The sequence below is a fragment of the Cydia splendana genome, chromosome 4 (assembly GCF_910591565.1).
Source record: "Cydia splendana chromosome 4, ilCydSple1.2, whole genome shotgun sequence".
Taxonomy (NCBI): Eukaryota; Metazoa; Arthropoda; class Insecta; order Lepidoptera; family Tortricidae; genus Cydia; species Cydia splendana.
The window spans coordinates 16583048-16604834 of NC_085963.1; the positions used below are offsets into that span (position 1 = coordinate 16583048).

The 21787-nt window shown below is 37.3% G+C and overlaps 1 long non-coding RNA gene across 1 annotated transcript in view; it reads right to left on the reverse strand.

The window, feature by feature from the left end:
- The window catches only part of LOC134790058 (uncharacterized), a 444063-nt gene that overhangs the window by 27201 nt on the left and 395075 nt on the right, over window positions 1-21787 (reverse strand). The window lies entirely within an intron of this gene.

The window sequence follows — 21787 nt, forward strand, 5'->3', positions numbered from 1 at the left end:
ATTAAAATAAATAATTACCTACTACAATATAACAGTCGATGTATAGATTTTGTGGTTAATAGTTAATATGTACATAGATTAAAGTTGGAGATGTAAAAGGCTCCAATGTCAGAGTAGAGTACTAATACTAATGAGATTTAGAAGTGTAAAGTCTCTTCAAACTCAAAATGGAGAATTGCCGTCAGAACCGATTTTTGAGTTAAATAAAACCTAAAGCAGAATTTCGTTGTTCTCAATGAACCCTTACAAAATTAGACGATTCTTATGAATATTAAATAGGTAGTATGAATATTAAGAAGCGGTTTGACCTATTCGTGCAGCGGCGTGCATGCCTGTTGCGTGCGTTTAGAAAAGCGTACATATAGGTACTTAAATGAATTAAGTAATATATAAATATTAAATAAATAACGAACTAACCGACAATACATAATAAGGTAATAATTCTGACAAATACTTTTTAACCTACGTGTAATACCCGTAGTAACCTTGGTATGAATTTTTGCGAATTAGTTTACATGTATGTAATAATCCCGATGACGATCTAGTAATTTAGACCCATTCAACCGATCTGATGATGGAACCAGAAGAAGAATAAGTAGTAGTGATATAGACCAGAACCTACACACTGGGTAAATGGGGTTTAGATATATAAGTACTCGTACTTAGAAGTCAATTTACCAGAACGCCTAGGTAGGTTTTTAATTTTCATTTGACCGAACGCGATTTCTTCAGAAACCGTAAAATTTTCCAAACCTTTAAAAAAAGGTATCCTGTAGATGCCATTGGGTTAGATAAGGTTACATTGGTAACCCTTTTAAAAATTCAACGGTTAACAGGAAAAACGCGTTCGGATGTAATTAAAATTCGGCAAATGAAACATCGGGCAACTATATTTCGAAGTTGAGATAGGTATCCCAGTGCGGATTAATTTGATCTATAATGTCACATTAAACAAGGAGACACGGGAAGGTTGTTAATAATGTCCGCTACTGTTTACCGTCTAGCAGTTTTCAAAACATGTGACAAGTAGCTAAATACTTAAGTACGGCCATGGTATAATAATATACTCCGCCTGGTACTCCATTCCCGTCTTTTCTAGGTCACCTAACTGACACGGGCCTACGTCATCATGCGACAGCGCTATATGATAATATGCGATAGCGCTATATATAGCGGCCATGTTGTTGTGACGTAGGCCCGTGTCACTCTGGGAATGGAAGACCATGTTTTATTAGACTATGAGTACGGCCAAAGCAGTTTTGACGTTGTCATAACGCTCACGTCTACGTAATTTACTTTCTGTACATTTAGCTTGTACTAATATGCATGTACAAGCGAGATGCATAGAAAGTAAGTTACATAGACGTGAGCGAATATGTCAATGTCAAAACTGGTGGTAGCCGTAAAGTATGCATAATTTTATGTAAGTGCTTATTACCTACCTATTTAAAATTCGTCTACTCCACCCACCGCTGCTGAATTTAAATGGGACAATGTTACGTAAGTAGAAAAGAAACGTCACGTATATCGTAATTTGACACCAAAATAAGGATTAGGGCCATAGAAATATTGACACGGACAAGTTGCTAAAAATATGCATGCACGACCTTATTGCCCATATATTAACGTCGTGTGTACATTGTTTAGGCACTTTCGGCCCGATTCCAACTTTATGATACGTCAATTAATAGGTCTAAAAACGATATGGATTATAGTGGGGAATAGTTTCTTCAAACAAATACGTCACTTTTGACACTGACACATCTGATCCATATCGTTTCTAGATCTATTAATTGACGTATCTTAAAGTTCGAATCTGGCAGTTTGTCCATATCGATATTTAATACTTACCTAGCCTGTACGAGTACGATTTCTGCTGCGAGCGACCTACCTCCCTACTCATTATATTTTATTAAACGAGCGTTATCAGCTCATATAATTCATTTAGCTGTTACAAAGTAATTATAATAAATCACAGGTATTTATAAATATACTATCTACCGGTGGATCTATGAAGTGAAATAAACCACCTATGAACAACAATGCTCTTCGTTTACTACAGGCGTTTATTACTTTGTGCGAAACGAAGAGACAAATAGGTAACGATTTTGACTAGAGATGGGCCGAATATGGAGTTTGTCGAATACGAATATTCGGCCGAATGTTCGATTGATCTGTATCATTCTAATAAACCATTTAAAAACGCTTCAGTCACAATTAGCAGCTAAAGACGAATTCCTAGGCAATTCCCTAGAAACAAACAGGCCAAACGGGACATGCAAACAAATTTTCAACACTTTCCAAAACGTCAAAACATCCTATGGATTAAACATGTCTCATCATGTGCTTTAATGACAACGGGAAAACGTAACCTGATGGAAGAGAGTATGTAACTATGTATTATACCTAGGGTCAGTTGTTCTACATTGAAACAAACGGACACAGTGAAACTTTGCGATATCTCGGAAACTAAGAGTTACCAGCTAGTGCCGTCTGTCAAGCAAGGGCAGGCTTAGGGACCCCCAGCACCTCACCAATTCGCGAGCGCGCCTCGGAGAAGAAGCACGTTGCTACGAGCGTTATTGTGAATTCGTGCGGCAAAAGTAATTTTTTTCATTTATGTTTCGCAATTTTTAAGCAAGATATAGAATCGAGTTAGGCGATATTTAATTTTTTGTTGTGTTCTATGTGTATTAAAGTTTATTTGAAGCTAAATATTTTTAAATTTGGTTCACTCTTTGGTGCAGATTTTTTAAATTGTTTAAAAAAACATCCCCTTGTCTCACAATGAAACATTTGTATGTAGTATACAATGAAACAGGTCTCATGTTTAATGAAACACGATGTTAACTGAACACCATTTACCAGTACACAATGAAACAAACTCATTATTTTTTTTAAATAATTAAAGAATATGTGCTAAATTAGTGAAAGTGAAACACCGTGAAAATTGATAATAATTCGTCTATCATATGGCAAAATATGAGATAGGTACTTAACTTTAGAAACGGCTGATATAGGATGGTTTATATGTTGAATGTTTCATTGATGGCAAGGTTATAGGTCACTTGTCGAACAATGAAACAGTCGTTTATAAAACACTATGTTGCCAACAAATGTATGATATCAAGCATGGAGGTGCTCAAAACCCTCCCGCGTCCACCTAGTTGGCAATCATGCTCGTGGACATAAAAGGCGTACCTTTCTCGCAGCATGCCGTACGTGCCGACCAGAGTCTCGATTCATAATGAAACTCAAGTTGTATACAATGAAACAAGTCTTTCGCTTTTATATATTTCAGCAATCTTATAATCATTTCATATGTCGGAAACCTTTTAAATAACCAATTTCAGCCTAACACTATTTTCTCCTTTCCTTTCTCATTAATTGATTGAAAGCATGTATTAATGTCACTTATTTATAACACCGTTTCAATGTTTAGTTATTAACGATGTTTCATGGTAGACTAAAATTATTACATCCGTTTCACTGTAAAAATTAGAGTGTTTCAGTGAAAACATGCACAAGTACACAATGAAACAAAACTCATTTAAAAAAAAAGGTTCATAATACAAAAAACTGTTAAAGATAAGTAGAAACCAAGAATGCCATACGATAGCCAGCTAAATTGTTTATCTTCATACGAAATATCACACTCATAACTTTAAAAACACCAGAGATAGGAAGGTTTGAACTTTTAGTGTTTCATTGATCAACAAGTTACCCTACTTGAAAAGTTCCGGAGGAGCTTAAGTTTTACAGTGTTGCAACAAGACAATCATTTGCCGGATATTCGGCACTTTAACCGAATAATTCGGCCTAATACGGACTGGAAAACTTGCCGAATATGCCGAATACCGAATAATTACCGAATATTCGGCCCATCTCTAATTTTGAGCACTCAGAATCCGAACGGTGGGTTTTGATTTTTTGAAGGTTGCTGAACCCTTCATTTTGCACACAATTTTGCGTAATCGAACTCGCTCCTTGTCGAGTTTTTCCTTTTCTGAATTCGAAGTGAGACCATGTTTTTTTTTGGTTTCCCTAAAAGCAAAGCTTTCAAAAACGGTAATATCAACATCCGACAAACAGGTAAAAGCATGCGATCTGCACAATACAGGGCCGCTCAACCAGAAGGGGTTCAGGAGATGAAGTTTCGAGAAGCGTCACCGCGGCGTGGCGTTTGGTTTTGTGAGTCAGTCAACTGGAAGCGGGTAGGTACGACGGATAAATACTTCAACCCGTGCATTATTATATTAGTGCCGTCAAATGTTTTGTGATTGTAGAATATACGAACAACTGACAAAAAATTAGTCGTCGTCGAAACTATTAGGTATGTATAAATATACAAGAATTGCTTATTTAAAGGTATAAGATAAACAAAGAGGTTGATAAAAAAAGTTAGCCTCGAACTTTAAGGCAACATAAGTCCCATCTTTTAGGTTTAGTTTAAAGGAAAGAGGAAACGGAAACAATTGAAATACCGGAGGACTTACAGAAATAAAGTAAATTATCTCGAACCGTAATAAACCTGGCCTTTGCCGCCATTTATTTGTTTACTAGCTATGCCAAGAATTTACTACCTTTCGACGCATTTTAGACGAGAACAAAATTTAATCTGAACAGTCAGAATTATTTGAAGTCTTAAGTAAATACAAATCTCTTAATTCCCGGGGAATTTATCATCTCTAATCTCCCTGGACCTAATTCTGTTCAAACAACTTCCGTTAAGTAGGAACTTAGTTAAGAAGACAAGGTCAACTCCTGAAAGGGTTTACTTTGTGACTTCTCCCACTGTCACTTTCAATGTAGGTAATATTTTCTCACACATACAAACAGCAATACTCTTAACTGTCCATCGGTGGACCTTATGCCTTTTGAATTAAGGACCGATGAACAGTTAACGTATTAATTAACGTTAAATTAAAGATAAATGTAAAGTGATCAATTTTTCATTCAAATTGTTTCATTCGATTAGCACGGAATTTTCGTGCATAAAAAATGAAGGGCAAGCATGGACTAATATTTTAAAGAAGGTAAACTGGCTCGACGCTGATTTCCCTGGAGCCCCGCACCTGTCGGCCGTTGCCTGACGGTCCCTAGCCACCGTCAGATTAATTCGCTTCCTATCTATCCTGATTTTTATTCCACTTTGGATAATCTGACCAATTATTGTGAACACACGAGTGGAATATCTTTGTTAGAATATCTAGGGATTTAATCGATATTAAACTTTCGTGAGACATATTTTAAATTGTTTATACGACAACTACTAAACTCACTACAAATCGACTACAAACTAAAACTCAAGTGAGTGAAACCGTTGTCGTATAAACAATCTAGGGATATAATTTATGATAAAGCTCAAGGATTCTTAGGTCCATTTAAAAGACAAGAAGATATCAACGCCACCAGTGTAGATAGGTAGTAAATAGGTACGTCAGTAAAAATAACCCATCGAGCTACTCCTTTGAACTCTTGGAATAAATGGGAAAACCTTTGGCGAGTAGTGTACTTGGACGAATTCAACTACCTACTTATACATATGACTTTTAATGTACCTACTAAGCTGTTATAATGTTAATACAGCAAATTTCTGGTTATTTTCAAAGAGCTTTCATCCAATAAAAAATAAAAAATATATCTATTATTCTCATTTCAAAACTCGAATTTGTTATAGTTGGTCATCTATTGTATGTGATCTCACCTATTTACGTAGGTACTTGTTGTTTTAGGTTTACACTTCCCCTGGGAAGTAAGTAATTATAACTTCTGAGTTTATGTACCTATGACATAAATGTTGCTTTGTTTTTAGAAATTAGGATCAAGTGTTGAACATAACCTTCTAACCCCATTACTCGTAAAACTTTACAAGCCTCAGTTACCTAGTTAATTTATATTTTATGGCTTTCTTAGGAATACATAATTCAGAATGAAAGATTAAAGACAGACGATTAATAGCTAATAGAGGCTTCTAGCGCGTTTATGAATAACGCAATTTTTTAAAATATTTAATCAATACTGTCGACAGGGTCATCATCCTCAAACTCTTCACGTTTTTTCGTCATAGTCATGAATCAACACATAGTTTTAATACGTTAGCTATTCAGAAACCAGTGTTTTAATTATAAGACTATTAAAACAAAATCTCTATACTTAGTTACACCTGTGGATTTTTAACCCCACCGATTGACGGCACTGTACACAGTCAAATAGTTTTACCAGAAACTCTTAAATAAATCGTTAATTTAATAGTTTTCTGTTTTGTTGTGTTAAGGTCAAGTTTCGGAACAAGGTGGCGTTAATAGTAGGGACGAAGAGTTTCACTGTTTCCAGGTATCCTAAGTAGGTATATGAAACGAAGCCTTTGTGGTATTCGTGGAGGAGCCGGGACAGACAATAAAGTAGCGCTGCACGCATTTCCCGCAAAATAGGAACGAAGGATGTCGATTTGCGGAAAATACCCAGGAAAACTATCTACAAAGCTAGGGTTATTATTCTTCTAGTACCTACCCTGGTAATTTATGTCCAACACTAAACAAAACAGCCTTAAGCATTGCGCGTAATGCAGGAGAAAATAAAATTCCTTGTGAACTCCCAGACATTGTCAGGGACAAAGGAAAGATGTAAAACTTTCGCTTCACAAATTATGATTCCATAAAATAAAATTAGTTATTCAAAGAAAACTTTTACCGTTCGGTCGGAGTAACTATTAACTTAACATGTCTCCAAATCGTTCTTGTGTAAAATGACGAACTTAACGAGTTTTGTCCTTAGGAATATTATTGATGACTACCTAACCTAGGGGTTAGGTGTGCGACATTCAAACCGGAAGTCGTTGGTTTGAATTCCAGTTTGTACCAAAAAAATGAGTTCCTCGGAACTTGATGTCAGTTTTCAGAGAAAAAAAATATTGTGAGTAAACCAGATTAATCCCAATAAAGGCCTGTGCACACCGGCTGATGCGTGTGCGTGACGTGCACGTGCGCGTGCGGCGTTGTAGTATACAGATCCTTATGAGAGACGGCACACCGCTTGCGTGACGTGTGCGTGTGCGGCTCCAACATTTTAGCGCACGCGCACGTGCACGTCACGCACACGCAAGCCGGTGTGCACAGGCCTTAAGACCTATTTCTCCTTTTATTTGGAAGCCCAATATCAGATGGCAACCCCACACACCCTACGCACAACGGCTCTCGCACTCAGCTTCTCGGCTGCAGAATATGCATGCCCAGCCTGGAAGAACTCTATACATGCTGCCCAGGTTGACATAGCTCTCAACGAGCCCTGCCGCCTAATAACAGGATGCCTAAAACCCACTAAACGTGACCACCTATACCAACTGAGTGGAATTGCACCACCGGACATACGCAGAGATATTGCGGCGGCTGTGGAGCGAGAAAAACAACTGCGTGACCCGCGTCACCCCCTGCACGGCCACAAACCAGTTACTGCAAGGCTAAAGTCCCGGAAGAGCTTTGTTACAAATTCAGCTCTCCAGCAGCAAACTCCTCAGGAGGCTCGCATCAAGTCATGGAACTTGCAACTCAGCGACACATCGCTACGAATGCCAGCTGTGGAACACCTGCCTCCAGGGGGAAAGCACAAGTGGCCAGTATGGAAAGCTCTCAACAGACTTAGGACGGGAGTTGGTGGGTCAAAAGATAATCTTCTGAGATGGGGAATTGGGCGACAAGGTGATACATCCTGCGAGTGTGGAGTACCTCAAACAACATTACACATGAGACAGTGCTCTCTGTGCTCAACGACGTGCACTGAGGAAGATCTCCTGAGGGCTACACCCCGAGGGCTGGAAGTGGCAAAACATTGGCAAACAAAAATGTAGTACTAAGAAGTTTGATCCCTTTACACGAAAAGAAGAAGATGACAGTCGCTATCGTAAAAACTAGTTAGTGTATGCTCCAATTCTTGTGATTAGGTTGCAAACCGAACTCCTGGTTTCCCTAGTGAAGATGGCAATGTCAATCAGTACCCGATTTGTTCTCTACTATAAATATTCTTCCATTTTTGTTTGTATTGGTTTAACGAGTTTTTTAATATCAGTCACGTCATTTGCTAGGTGGATATAAATCATAATTAACAACTTCAAAAACAAAACAAATTCCAAAAATTATGGAGCTACCCCTACGTAAACGATGCCTTCGTTGATTTAGTGGCATGTGCTTTGGAAACTGAGGGCCTACCGCAAACGACGTTCGACGTGTTGCCTCCCTGTCACACATGCATATACGAATTTACAAGTGCGACAGTGAGGCAACATGTCGAACGTGGTTCGTGGTAGGCCCCTGAGTATGCCCCTTTGCGTTCGGTCGAATGGGCCGGGTATAATTTCATGTTATCTAAAGGGTCAAATTCCTTAATTACGTTTGTCAAATGATTTTATCCTATCATATCCAACGAACACTAGAGCCGACTTTAAAACTAAAGGTTAGGTCGCGGTCGTCTTGTCGCGAGGGTCTCTGTACCCTAGCCTACCATTAATACGCAAATTGCACCTATATATGTACCTACAACACCTACATATAAGGTACCTATAATGTAGGTATACTATATTTACTTATCCGTCAATTAGGTACCATTAAGTTGTTGGTAGAAGTGAAGTGAATTGGACTATCCTTCTAATATAAATTAGGAGCATTCCACGGGCTGTCCCGTACAAACTCATTTTATTTCGTGTGTTGCGACTTTTTTGCATTTAAAGCAGGCGATTATTTTTCTGTGCATATTTTTGACCATTTGTCATAGAAAAGGAACCTCTTATACCTGCAAATCTTCAGAAAATTCGCGTTTGTACGGGACAAACTGTAGACAATTTCATGGAATGCTCCATTATTATATGATCACTTATAAGTACAGAGTGAATCGTCAATTCGTCATACTCGTATACCGTCTTGATGGAAAAAGAAAGTGTTATATTTAACAGTAACATTTAAGTATCTTGATATGTTTTTATGCTACTAACGAAGAAGTTAAGCACTAGCAGACTATTCGGTAGTCGTCAAAGAGTGAGTGACTTTGATCTAAATACTTAATATCAATGCAATTGGTCGGTCTTTCAATTAAGTATTTTAACTTGAGAGAACTAATTAATGCACATGCCTGAAATAATCTCTGGGGCGACTCAACGAGCTTCCGATTTGCAAGCAGTCCTAGGTTGTAACCGCTTTCACCGACACAGACGGCGTCAATTATGTGCTGTCTCCACAATCAGCGTAATTGCGGACCGCTTGTTGCGGCAGCTTCGCGAATTTGGTCTGAATAATATCAACGCATTGGGTCTAAATAATATCAACGCAATCAGTCGGACTGTCAATTAATTTAACTTGAGAGAACTAATTAATGCAAATGCCTGAAATAACCTCTGGAGCGACTCAACGAGCTTGCGATTTGCAAGCAGTCCTAGGTTGTAACCGCTTTCACCGACACAGACGGCGTCAATTATGTGCTGTCTCCACAATCAGCGTAATTGCGGACCGCTTGTAGCGGCAGCTTCGCGAATTTTAACACTGATACCGAGTGTTGATTAGAGATCGCATTTACTTAATTAGGTAAGTAGGATTTTGAACTTAGTCACTAAAGCTTTGGAGGGTTAATACTAGCAAAAAGCAGAGCTTTGTAAGGGCTCGCGGAGTTTTTCTACCTATATAGTTATAATTACTAAGGTAGTTTTTAATAAGAGATTCATCTTAAAAAACCGGACAAGTGCGAGCCGGACTCGCCCGCCGAGGGTCCCGTACCAATTTAACGTACCTATTTATTAATTTATGTACAAAAAAAATTGTTTTCAAATATTTTCCCAGTACTTGTAGTGACGATATTACTTGTAAAATTTCATAGTTATAGAAATTATAGATCAACAGGAATTACCATACTTAAAGGGGGCCACAGATTACCAGTTCGCTGGACGATATCAGCCTGTCAGTTGTTCGGAGCTGTAAAATTTTGTGTTTAACTGACCGGCTGATATCGTCCGGCGAAGTGCTAATCAGTGGGCCCCTTTATAGGTACATTTTGATTCCTTTGAGAGTTTCGAAATATACATTTTGCGGCATAAACGGCCGTATCTTTTTTGCCGATAACTTTAGAAGTTTAAAATTTTCACAGCTTTTAGGACCTAAGTTATGCTTTTAATTTCAACTCGATACATCCACGCGTTCCCGAGATAAAAGGTCTTAGTAGACAGACGGACGGACAACAAAAGTGATCCTATAAGGATTTCCGTTTTTTTCCTTTTGAGCTACGGAACTCTAAAAATGATATGATATGATATAAGGGCTTCTATAAATAATTAATACCCCAAATCATTTTGTATTATATTATATCAAGAGTGTTTGTATTATATTATATCAATAGGTACTTATATTAAATTCCTCATGCGAATATATTCTTGTTTCCTACATTTCATTACATGAGTGTTTAACATTACGTAGGTTTAATCTATTATAAGGGAACCATCTAGTCTATATCTTGATGTATCTAAAACTTCTCATATTTTTATACCGTTTAGTACAGCTTTTATGTCTACCGTTCTCCAATTCTCCCTCAATTGCTCAAAGGTTAACTGGAAGAGATCCCTGAAAGGGATACGTTCGCCTTTGTACTATAAAACTTTGTGTGTTTTTCATGTCTTATCTTATGTTTCTTTTTGTACAATAAAGTGTTTTACTACTACTACTACTACTACTACTACTACTACATCTCATTAAAATGTCAAAAGGGCCTCACGTGTTGGCTTAAACTCCGAGCAAGCCTTACAAATGTCCGGAACACCTATAGCTTCTTGACCGGTAGACATGAATGAATATGGGCGTAGCGATGTGACAACCCCATCGCTTGCTGATGGACCAGTACAATAAGTCAACGCAGGGCAGCTTGTGGAGAGCTGTTGGGAAGAAACATTCCCACGGCTCCTGGGAAGTGGGAAGTTCTGCCACCCGATAAAAGGGTAAAAAGGGGATAAAAAGGGCCCTCTGCCTCTGTCTTGCTTTAGCCGGTCGTCCAGAGTGGAAAGCGACATCGATTTTGACATTTGAAACGATAAGGCAGTAATATCGCGCTGCAATACTGTTGCCGACTGCGATAATAATATATTACTGCAAATGTCAATAATACTGGCAGCGACATCAATTTTGACATTTGCAACAGTAAGGTACTAATGTCGCGCTGCAATACTGCTGCCGATTGCAATATTACTGACGACTACATTACTGTCGCAAATGTCATAAACCCTGGCAGTGACATCGATTTTGTCATTTGAAACAGTAAGGCAGTAATATCGCGCTGCAATACTGCTGCCGACTGCGATATTACTGCCGACTGCATTATTACCGCAAATGTCGAAAACCCTGGCAGCGACATCGATTTTGGCATTTGAAACAGTAAGGCAGTACTATCGCCCTGCAATACTGCTGCCAACAGCGATATTACTGCCGACTACATTACTACCGCAAATATCATAAATCCTGGCAGCGATATTGATTTCGACATTTGCGCGCTACAATACTGCTGCTGACTGCAATATTACTGCCGACTACATTATTGCCTCGAATGTCAAAAACCCTGGCAGCGAAATCGATTTTGGCATTTGAAACAGTAAGAAAGTAATATCGCGCTGCAAAACTGCTGCCGACTGCGATATTACTGCCAACTGCATTACTGCCGAATTTCGAAATCAATCACGTGTGATTTTAACCGCCATAGTAGTAAAAACGATTATCGATTCAATCAAAAAATATATAGTCAGGTATTAAATTTCACCCATAATTAATTATGATTACCTACGAATAGGGTATTTGACTGTACTTAAGATAAATTATTTTACACCATGCAAGAAATAAAGCACCAGAAGATTAATAGAGAGTTATTTTTAGTCATTTCTATTTTAAAAGAGTAGGTAATTTGCTTGTGACGTCACATGCTAGTGTAGTCATATAAATTCCATAGTAGCAAATCGTTTTGACAGTTCGAAAAAATAAACTCATTTGACTAGTATAGTCAAATAAATACCCACTTATATTGAGTAAATAGTGTCCGACCGAAGGTTCGGTTTCGGTTTCGGTTTCGGCCAGTTTCGGCCAAAAAATCATGTTTCGGCTGTAGTTTCGGTTTCGGCCAAAAAACGGCCGAACCTTTCGGCCGGGCCGAAACATACGAAATACAAAGACCAAAAGTTGGGGAATAAGTAGGACAACAATATTAATACCTACATAAATATACTGATTCATGTATATGTACAGAAATTAATTGGTTTATTATAAAACACAATTCCACTAATGAGGGCGCCACTGGACGGTCGACGCAGTCTTAAGAGGCTGTCAATACCTATAACGCGCACACTGTCTAATTGTATCGGAGTGAATGAGATAGCACTGTCGCACATTACTGGGCCCTGGGCAAGAGAATAATAAGAAAACTCATCATCTTCCTCGCGTAATCCCGGAATTTTTGCCGAGCCGTGGCAATGGGAATGGGAGCCTGGGGTCCAATAGACAACTAATCCCAAGAATTGGTGTAGGCACTAGTTGTTACGAAAGCGACTGCCATCAGACTGACCTTCTAACCCAGAGAGTAAACTAGGCCTTATCGGGACTAGTCCGGCTTCCTCACGATGTTTTTCCTTCACCGAAAAGCAAATAGTAATCAAATATCAAATTCTGCATACAGCATGTTCTGTTGTTCAGTACAGGAAAATAAGTTTGCGTTTTTAATTTCAATCTTCAGGCGTTGGCCGAGTATCAGCTCGGCCCGAGTAGAACGATGTCTTTTTCGCTCTTATTCACTCACTTATTCAGTCATTTTCCTATCTACCTCTAATGGCAAATTTTAAGCGAGGCTAAAGGCTACGCTCAACTAGTGCCGCAAAGTTGATTTTCTCAATAGTTAATATTTTGCGAGGCTGAACAGCTGACTATTGATTAAAACGAAGAAAAATCCCTTAAAAGTGTTCCCAGTACAGTTTTTCATACGAATACTCGACCTTAGCCTCACTTTTTACCTCAATTTACCATTGGTTTGTGTTCCACACATGTCCTCTACTTCAGCTTAGCCTTTGGCCTCGCTGCGCCTTGCTCGGCCTGCGGTCTCGCTTTTTAATACAATGGACATTGGTTGGAGTATGTGCTCAACTAATCCTGAAACCTGAAGCACGGCTTTGACTTCGCATGAAAGTTCGCCTCACTGGGGCACTTCGGACTTTTAGGCCCAGGTGAAGATCGGTACCCGGCCTCGCGATATTGTTAACAAAAAATTTCGCGCTCGCTGCGCTCGCGTTTTTGGTTGGTTTTATGGTTGACCCTGTATCTACATGTTAGCTTGACTGGTGAATGAATAGAGTTAGCCCAATAAAATTCTGCAATGATTTTGATAGCATACGCAGGGCAACTAGTGAAAATGTTATTTATACGTCATAATTCATAGAAGTTTTGACGTTTAAAATAACACTTGCATTGCGTGTGTTATCAAAATCGTTGCAGAATTATCTTGGTCTAACTCAAGTAATTCTCTTACAAAACTGCTTAAGTAACATCAATCTCAAGGACATTTGGGTATTGCCAGCCCCATAATATGTGTGTAAAAGCGGTTTTATGTCATTTTTTGAACGATTTTAACAAGTCTACAAAAGTTTCGGTTTCGGTTTCGGTTTCGGCCGAAACTAGAGCCAAAGCCGAACATTCGGTTTCGATTTCGGTTTCGGCCAAAAAACATGTTTCGGTCGGACACTAATATTGAGCCACAAAAACCCAGCGCATTTTAACGGAACAACCTTTAACCTTGTCACTACTAACGCCATCTGTTAGAAAAATATATAACTAACATTAGTCCAACAGATGGCGTTAATAGTAATACACATTATTTACCCATTTTTTATTTTTTATGTTTATATAATGATATTTTTATGCTTGATAACACATCTAGACATGAATATAAATTACTATGTTAAATCTCAAACCTAACAGTGCGATAGTTTTTCCGTAAAGTGTACCACAAGAATGCATAGTTCGTCGAATAGTGATTGGGCTCGCTTCGCTCGCCCTAATGATCCTTTTCTGAAAATAATTACGTATGCCGTTTCGTTCAATGTCTTGTTCACTGTACTTTTAAATTAGGTAAGTACGTTTATAAGGAGTCATGACAATGAGACCAGTGGGTGATGGGATTTATAAAAAAATTAGACCAGGTACCTATGCATGTATTGTGTGAATTAGAATTTCAGAGCTGTGGCACATATATTAGGTACCTACTTGCCGCCAGAATGGCAACAGTTCCATTGAAAATCCGGCTACGTTTATGTTTTGTAAGCAATTATTACTTCCGATGTGAAACACCTGTCGCCTGTGTGCAAAGCTCCTATCAAAATTTGATTGTATTTCTCTAGTTATGCATGAGGCTTCTTAATTTCATACTTTGTGCACTCTTTGACGCAGTATGTACTCGCAGTACAGAAACATAAGCAAAATCTGGGGGCTAGAAAGCCAGAAGGGATCGGATATTTTACTTTAATATTTTTACTTTCGCTCAAGAAACGTGTAAGTACCGCGTCACTGAAAGGGATGCATGTATTATATATAAATCTTTAATCCACTGGTTGTTCAAACTTTCAGTATTTGTTCTACAAGAAAATACTCAACCATTGGTTTTTCAGTGGGACAGATGCCTAATAAGTGACGCTCGAAGCTAAGGTCCAAAAATTGTGCAGATAGGCTCCACACTAGCGGTTAACGGGTTCGCTTAGGTACTAAGCCGAAAAGCTACATCTACGCTGTCGAAAAAAATATAGCCTCGCAATAACCAAGATTTTATTACATCCCAGGTTGCATCCTTATACTGCATCCGCGGCGCTTAACGATCGTTTGCCCAAATTGGCTTACAGCTGTTATGCACAAGCGCTCTAGCGGGAACTTTAAACTGCCCCATCTTCAACTTTTAATTGATGCCCATTACAACCCTGGTTATGGGATGAACATCTTAACTGTAGTTTCTGAGGCAGTAAAAGTACCTAATGGGGTAGCCGCATTGTTCTAATAATAGGTATTAATTATTATGAAAGGCGGAAGTGGTTTAACTAGCGAACGCAATGAAATACTGTTTGTTCACTAGGCTTGTTTAAAACAGGGATAAGTTCGCCTTTGTACCTTTATTTCTGTAAATATTATGTAAACCTGTGTTGTGTACAATAAAGTGATTACTACTACTACTACTAAAACTGAAAATTCTACTGAAGTTGACTTTCGGTGTAAGCTAGTCAAATACTATTTAATTAAAAAGCATATTTGCGGTCCAGACAGTGTTGGCAGGAACTCGAGTCCACTGAGTCTGAATTTGAAGAAATCAGCTCGTTTTTACGAGATTCGGCGCTTAAAAACTTCTAAGCCTCTTAAGTCCCGAGGACTCGACCTTTGTTGATGTGACGATTACATAATAAACAGTACGACGCAACAACCCGCTAGCTTCACTCCGTGGAGAAGTGTCATGGCGTACGGGTGGCTGGCGGAGTGCACGAGTGATAACAGTTGTTTCATTTGATCACCCAGTACATAACGGAGCCTGGACGTCACAGATGGCGACGAGGGTAAAATATTACAAAAAAAAATACGGAAAGGTAACGGTGGCGGAAAAAAAAAATAATAATTAGTAGGTTGAAACTTTCAACTGGTACTAGCTAAACAAATAATTAGTAGGTTGAAACTTTCAACCGGTACTAGCAAAACAAATAATTAGTAGGTTGAAATGTTCAACTGGTACTAGCAAAACAAATAATTAGTAGGTTGAAACTTTCAATCGGTACTAGCAAAACAAATAATTAGTAGGTTGAAACTTTCAACCGGTACTAGCAAAACAAATAATTAGTAGGTTGAAACTTTCAACCGGTACTAGCAAAACAAATAATTAGTAGGTTGAAACTTTCAACCGGTACTAGCAAAACAAATAATTAGTAGGTTGAAATGTTCAACTGGTACTAGCAAAACAAATAATTAGTAGGTTGAAACGTTCAACTGGTACTAGCAAAACAAATAATTAGTAGGTTGAAACTTTCAACTGGTACTAGCTAAACAAATAATTAGTAGGTTGAAACTTTCAACCGGTACTAGAAAACAAATAATTAGTAGGTTGAAACTTTCAACCGGTACTAGCAAAACAAATAATTAGTAGGTTGAAATGTTCAACTGGTACTAGCAAAACAAATAATTAGTAGGTTGAAACATTCAACTGGTACTAGAAAAACAAATAGTTAGTAGGTTGAAACTTTCAACCGGTACTAGCAAACCAAATAATTAGTAGGTTGAAATGTTCAACTGGTACTAGCAAAACAAATAATTAGTAGGTTGATTATTCAACTGGTACTAGCAAATAAATAATTAGTAGGTCGATTGTTCAACTGTTGCTAGCAAAACAAATAATTAGTAGGTTGGAACTTTCAACTGGTACCAGCAAAACAAATAATTAGTAGGTTGGAACTTTCAACTGGTACTAGCAAAACAAATAATTAGTAGGTTGGAACTTTCAACTGATACTAGCAAAATAAATAAGTAGTAGGTTGAATGTTCAACTAGTACTAGCAAAACAAAAGAAATGATAAGCGAAATCATAACACTTACCTACGATACAAACAGAGAATAATTAGTAAGTTGAATGTTCAACTGGTACTAACAAACCAAAAGAGTCAAATGTACCTAGTAACTAGTCTAGTAGACGCGATAGTGGTGGTTGGTACTAACGATAGGACCTTTTGTTATAGGTCGTCCAAATTAGTACAACATAGTACTTAAAAGTAAACTGACGCGATATAATGTTGGTTGGTACTAACGATAGTATCTTGTTGTAGGTCATCCAAAATGTCCTAGATACCACCATTAGACGGATTCTTTAGCCCACCAAAACTTAATAGGGAGGCAAAATAGTCATAAACTGACACTATGTTAGTATAGAGTGACCTCCTATTATGTAGTGTATTTATTGAATTCGACATAATATAATAAGCAGTTTAGTGCCTCTGCCTACTGTTCCAGTTAACTTAAGGCGTAGGTATAGATGGATGGCCTCGGAAATAGGCATATCTACTAATGTAGATTCAGAGTAGATTTCAATTATACAAAAAAAAATACGCCAGTTGGAAAACATTTCCTGTCAAGTATTACAATTTAACCTTCTTCTAACCTATACCCGTATCATAAATTTACTGCATTTTGCAGATGTTCGTATGGGTAAGAACTTAATGTATCAGCTTAAATTAGACGGTATTCCGGTTAAAGATTGTTGTAGCAATCCTGTTGGAACAGTTAGAAGACAGGTTAAATTATAGTTTAAGAGAAACAAGCAGGGTACCAGGATAAGAGTAATAATGCATTCTGCGTAAGTAGCCGTGGAAATTGTGGAACACAGAGGCATGCCTAAACTTCCCAAATAAAACCTATAAATAGATGAGGATATATAATTCTTCAAGATCGTATATGATCCAGATTTCATATAATAAACCCCAATTCCAATCTATTTTAGAGCCGGAATACATGATCCTATAGAATAATAATCAGGGCAAAGCTCAATTACAAACCCAAGTACAACAGGTACGTAAATAGACACTGGGCCTGTCATAATACATCATGTCATGTAGTACCTAAAGTCAATGCTGTAAAAACTGAAGTGGCGATACGGGGAGCCTTACACGGTGAGGAAGCACTGCTTACTTAACTAAACTACGAAACTATACCCAAGGCAACCATGACTAAGGTACTAACAGCAAAAAACTCTAGTGATCAGCAGTTAACCTAATGTCTTGTAAATAGACATACGACTTTTGTCGGTTAACAGTGTAGATACTGTAGATGACGAAGTCCCTTTTTAACTACCTAGGTAGTAGATACACCTACTCAGATGAAGATGAGTGATGTGTGTGATGTGATGACTAATTATAATTAAGTGTAATTAAAAAGGCACTTTACCGGAAAATATATTTCCTTATTTCAGTCACATGCATAAACTTACAATAATTAAGGATGTCAAAACTCTTAGGTATGCGGTTGAGACAATACATACATTAGAAATTATACATAGTCTCAGAACCGATACATTAAATCAAAACAGAAACAAATAACTAAATACAGTGTGTAGGTACCTACACATTATAAAATAAAAACAATAAGTATTCGAATTAACTGTGATTTTGATCGCTCTCAATGACAGTTTGCCTGATGTTTAATTTGTTGAGGCTAACTAATTAAGTAAAACTAGTAGATCAAAGTTGTAGCTTGAACCACTTCATTGATCTCCCCAAGAGTACACATTTATTGTACTAGTTGAGCACTAAGACTCAAAAGACCAAAAACCTAGGTCTTATCATTTAGAAACGTTAAACGTAACGATAAAATGGTACCTAAACATTCGAACTGTACTCTGGTGTACTCAGTATTTCATGGGATCATGGTTAGAATAATGGAATTCCATTAGTTCGTTGGAAGATGTTTATTGAAGTTAAATGACATACTTACCAATGGCAGGATATAGGAAGCAGACATACAAGGTGTATACCTATGTTTCAGGTTTATAAAATATGTTGCAAGTAATTGAAATAAACCGAAGAAAAAGTGTATAAGTACAAATAATAATATTTATGTGACAGTCTGACAGTAATTATTGTGGAAATAATAATACAATACTTACTGGTCACAATTCAATTGAAAAATCAGCTTTCAATTAGTAAGGTGTTACGTTATTTTCATAACATAAATTGTAATTATGATTCTTCGCATAAGTAAGTTGCTAGAATAATTTTACATTCGATATTATATTTGCTGTGTTACTTTTTGAGCAATAAAATGAATAAAATAAATATTTGGAATAATTGATGTCAAGATTATATAAAGTATTATAATTAAAGAACGATAATTACATATGTATGCAATGCAATTAATAATAATAATGGTCAAATAGGCAGGTAAATCTTAGTAGGTACCTAACAAATTAATAATATATAAATCTATTTGTATAGATTATTGTTTGCTTAACCTATTCACAAGTAAAACTAATCATACTTGACGTGGTACCTCTACAACGAATGTAACATTCCTAGTTTATTTGACCTTGGATTATCTACAAGTATTTTAAATTGCATTATATATATTAACATCATACAAGACAAGTAAAACTGAGTCAATCAGTTATTGCCAATAAGTAACTAATGTCCAAGACGCTTGGCAAGCTTACAATGTTATTGCACCTAAATCATGAAATAGGTATTAATTAGTAAAATATTATATTGTATGCTAATGGAAATACCTGGAAATGTGTAAGCATCAAAAGGAAAATGTAGTAATTAAGGCGTTTAAAGTAAATCTTTGAGTTATAAGCAATTGAATAAAAAACTCAAAACTGCAAATAGGGGAAGGAGAGGGACTGACACCTAAGAAGAAATTGTAAAAGTAAAATAATAGTTTTACAGATTTAAAGGCTTGCTAGTGTTGGAAAATATTTATTATTTAACTGTTGTAAAATGAATACATCCACACCTCGCAGAGTTTCTTACGCCGGTTCTTCTCGGGTCTGAGGTTAACCTTTCCGAACCGGTGGTAGTATACCTAGATTGGAAAAATAAATTAACCTAGCGAGTATAAGATAATACGATAAACTGAACTATTGTTGCATGATAAATATATAAAGTAAAATAAATAAATAGTTATAAAAAGGGAGAGATGTGACGATTACATAATAAACAGTACGACGCAACTACCCGCTAGCTTCACTCCGTGGAGAAGTTTCATGGCGTACGGGTGGCTGGCGGAGTGCACGAGTGATAACAGTTGTTTCATTTGATCACCCAGTACATAACGGAGCCTGGACGTCACAGTTGAGTCTTTTTTAAGAGCAACTCAAAAGGACTCGAGTCTCCGAGTAAAGACTCCGTCAACAATTTTATAGGTTTTTCCTAAATAACAGTAAAGAAATAGCCGTTATTGTATGATTTGTGTACCTAATTCACGAATTTTACATAAAGACAATGCGTTTTGATATCTTTTGTAAAAAAAATTCGGGTCTCTAACAAGTTGAAAAGAACTCGAGTTACAGAGTCTCAAAAACTGAGTCGTGTCTTGAAGCAGAGGACTCAAAGGACTCGAGTCTACCAACACTAATCCAGACACTTTCAGTGAGTAGGTACCTTTAAATACCTACCCAATAAAATGACAATTGACAACGTTGTTGTTGGAAGTTAATGAAATAGGTACCTACCTATATTTTTTTCTTCAATCTGTTAGATAACTGTCAGTTATATCTAAATTAACTTCATTTAAGTTGTAGCGCAAAAGTCTTGTCTTGTCTATAGGATCATAGACACCAGCTTATGGCATTTGCTTTTTATTTGTAAAAACGAGGAACAAAACAATATAAAACTACAATTTTACATTAGCCTCCTGTTAATTCCACGGAATTAGTTTATTAATTCGTGGTCGATTCAGTGTTATTTTTATTATTTATGGGGCCTATTTGGGATTAAACTGACAGATTGGTTATGTAATGAGAATAATCAGAAGATAGCCGGGTCAACGATTTCACTTTTAACGACTCGAATATGCGCTTGTTGTAGGTACCTACCTACGTAATCATATTCATGAAACATACCTAAAGATACAACCGGTAGGGCTAACGTGGTCGGCTCTTTATCATTTGTCACCATGCATGTCACGTTCTAACTAATATGTAAGTGCGAAAGTGACACATGGCATGACAGGTGATAAAAATACGACCATGATACCGCTTCTGGCGGCAAAATTGCACGGCTACTTTATGTATGAATTCTTTCGTAATGTTTCCATGTAATATTGCAGATCGCTTATCAGTATCACTTTCCTCAATCATTCCGCACTGTAATTTATTTCCAAATTTTATAAACAAACTTTTAAATGAGCATACGACGGGCTAATTTCAATAGAATTTGTCTTTTCATAGCAGAGAAAAGACTCTTTGTTCCCATGCCCATTTTCTAGGCAGTAAAAAATTGTTACAGCCGCATTTCCGTTAGGATCGTAAATTCCCGGGCCATAAATAATAGTTCCCGTTTTATGGGGCAAATCGCGGCTTTTAACGTGACCACGTGTTCTAAAGGCGGTTTTCTGTTAGGTAACCGTAAAACATAATGCCTTTCCTACAACTTATTATTTTTAATACAAGTGTGGAAGGAATGCAATTGAAGGGATGTTTACAAAAACAACATAACTACTTAGAGCGGTTGACAATTTTTTAAGAACATTGTTAATCGTTTCAGGTGTCAACCAATGTAGTCAGTTATGTTGTTTTTGTAAACATCCCTTCAATTACTAATTACCTGAACAATCTACGGGGCGTGAAGTGTGGATTCAGTTATCATCAATATCATCATTATATCAATATCAACTAGGCAGTGCCGGATAAAGATATTATGATGCCCTAAGCATTTCTAGACCATGGTGCCCCCTCTCCGTAGGGTCATCGAGATTACATTGAATTTTTTGGTAAGTTGAGTGACGTTCATTGCCGCATTACAGCTGAGAATAGAAATCAGTCACATCATTTTATCACGAAAATTGACAGTGCTGCAGCAGTAACGTTGCAACAGAGTAATGTTGCTGCAGTCGCCAGAATGTCACCTTTATCATATCTTAGAAAGTTATTGAAAACGCGAGCGAAGCGAGCGCGAAAATATTTCGATATAAAAACGCAATTTGATGGACAGTTGTACATTTTTACTTTTAGTATGGAAATCAGTCACATCATTTTATCACGAAAATTGACAGTGATGCAG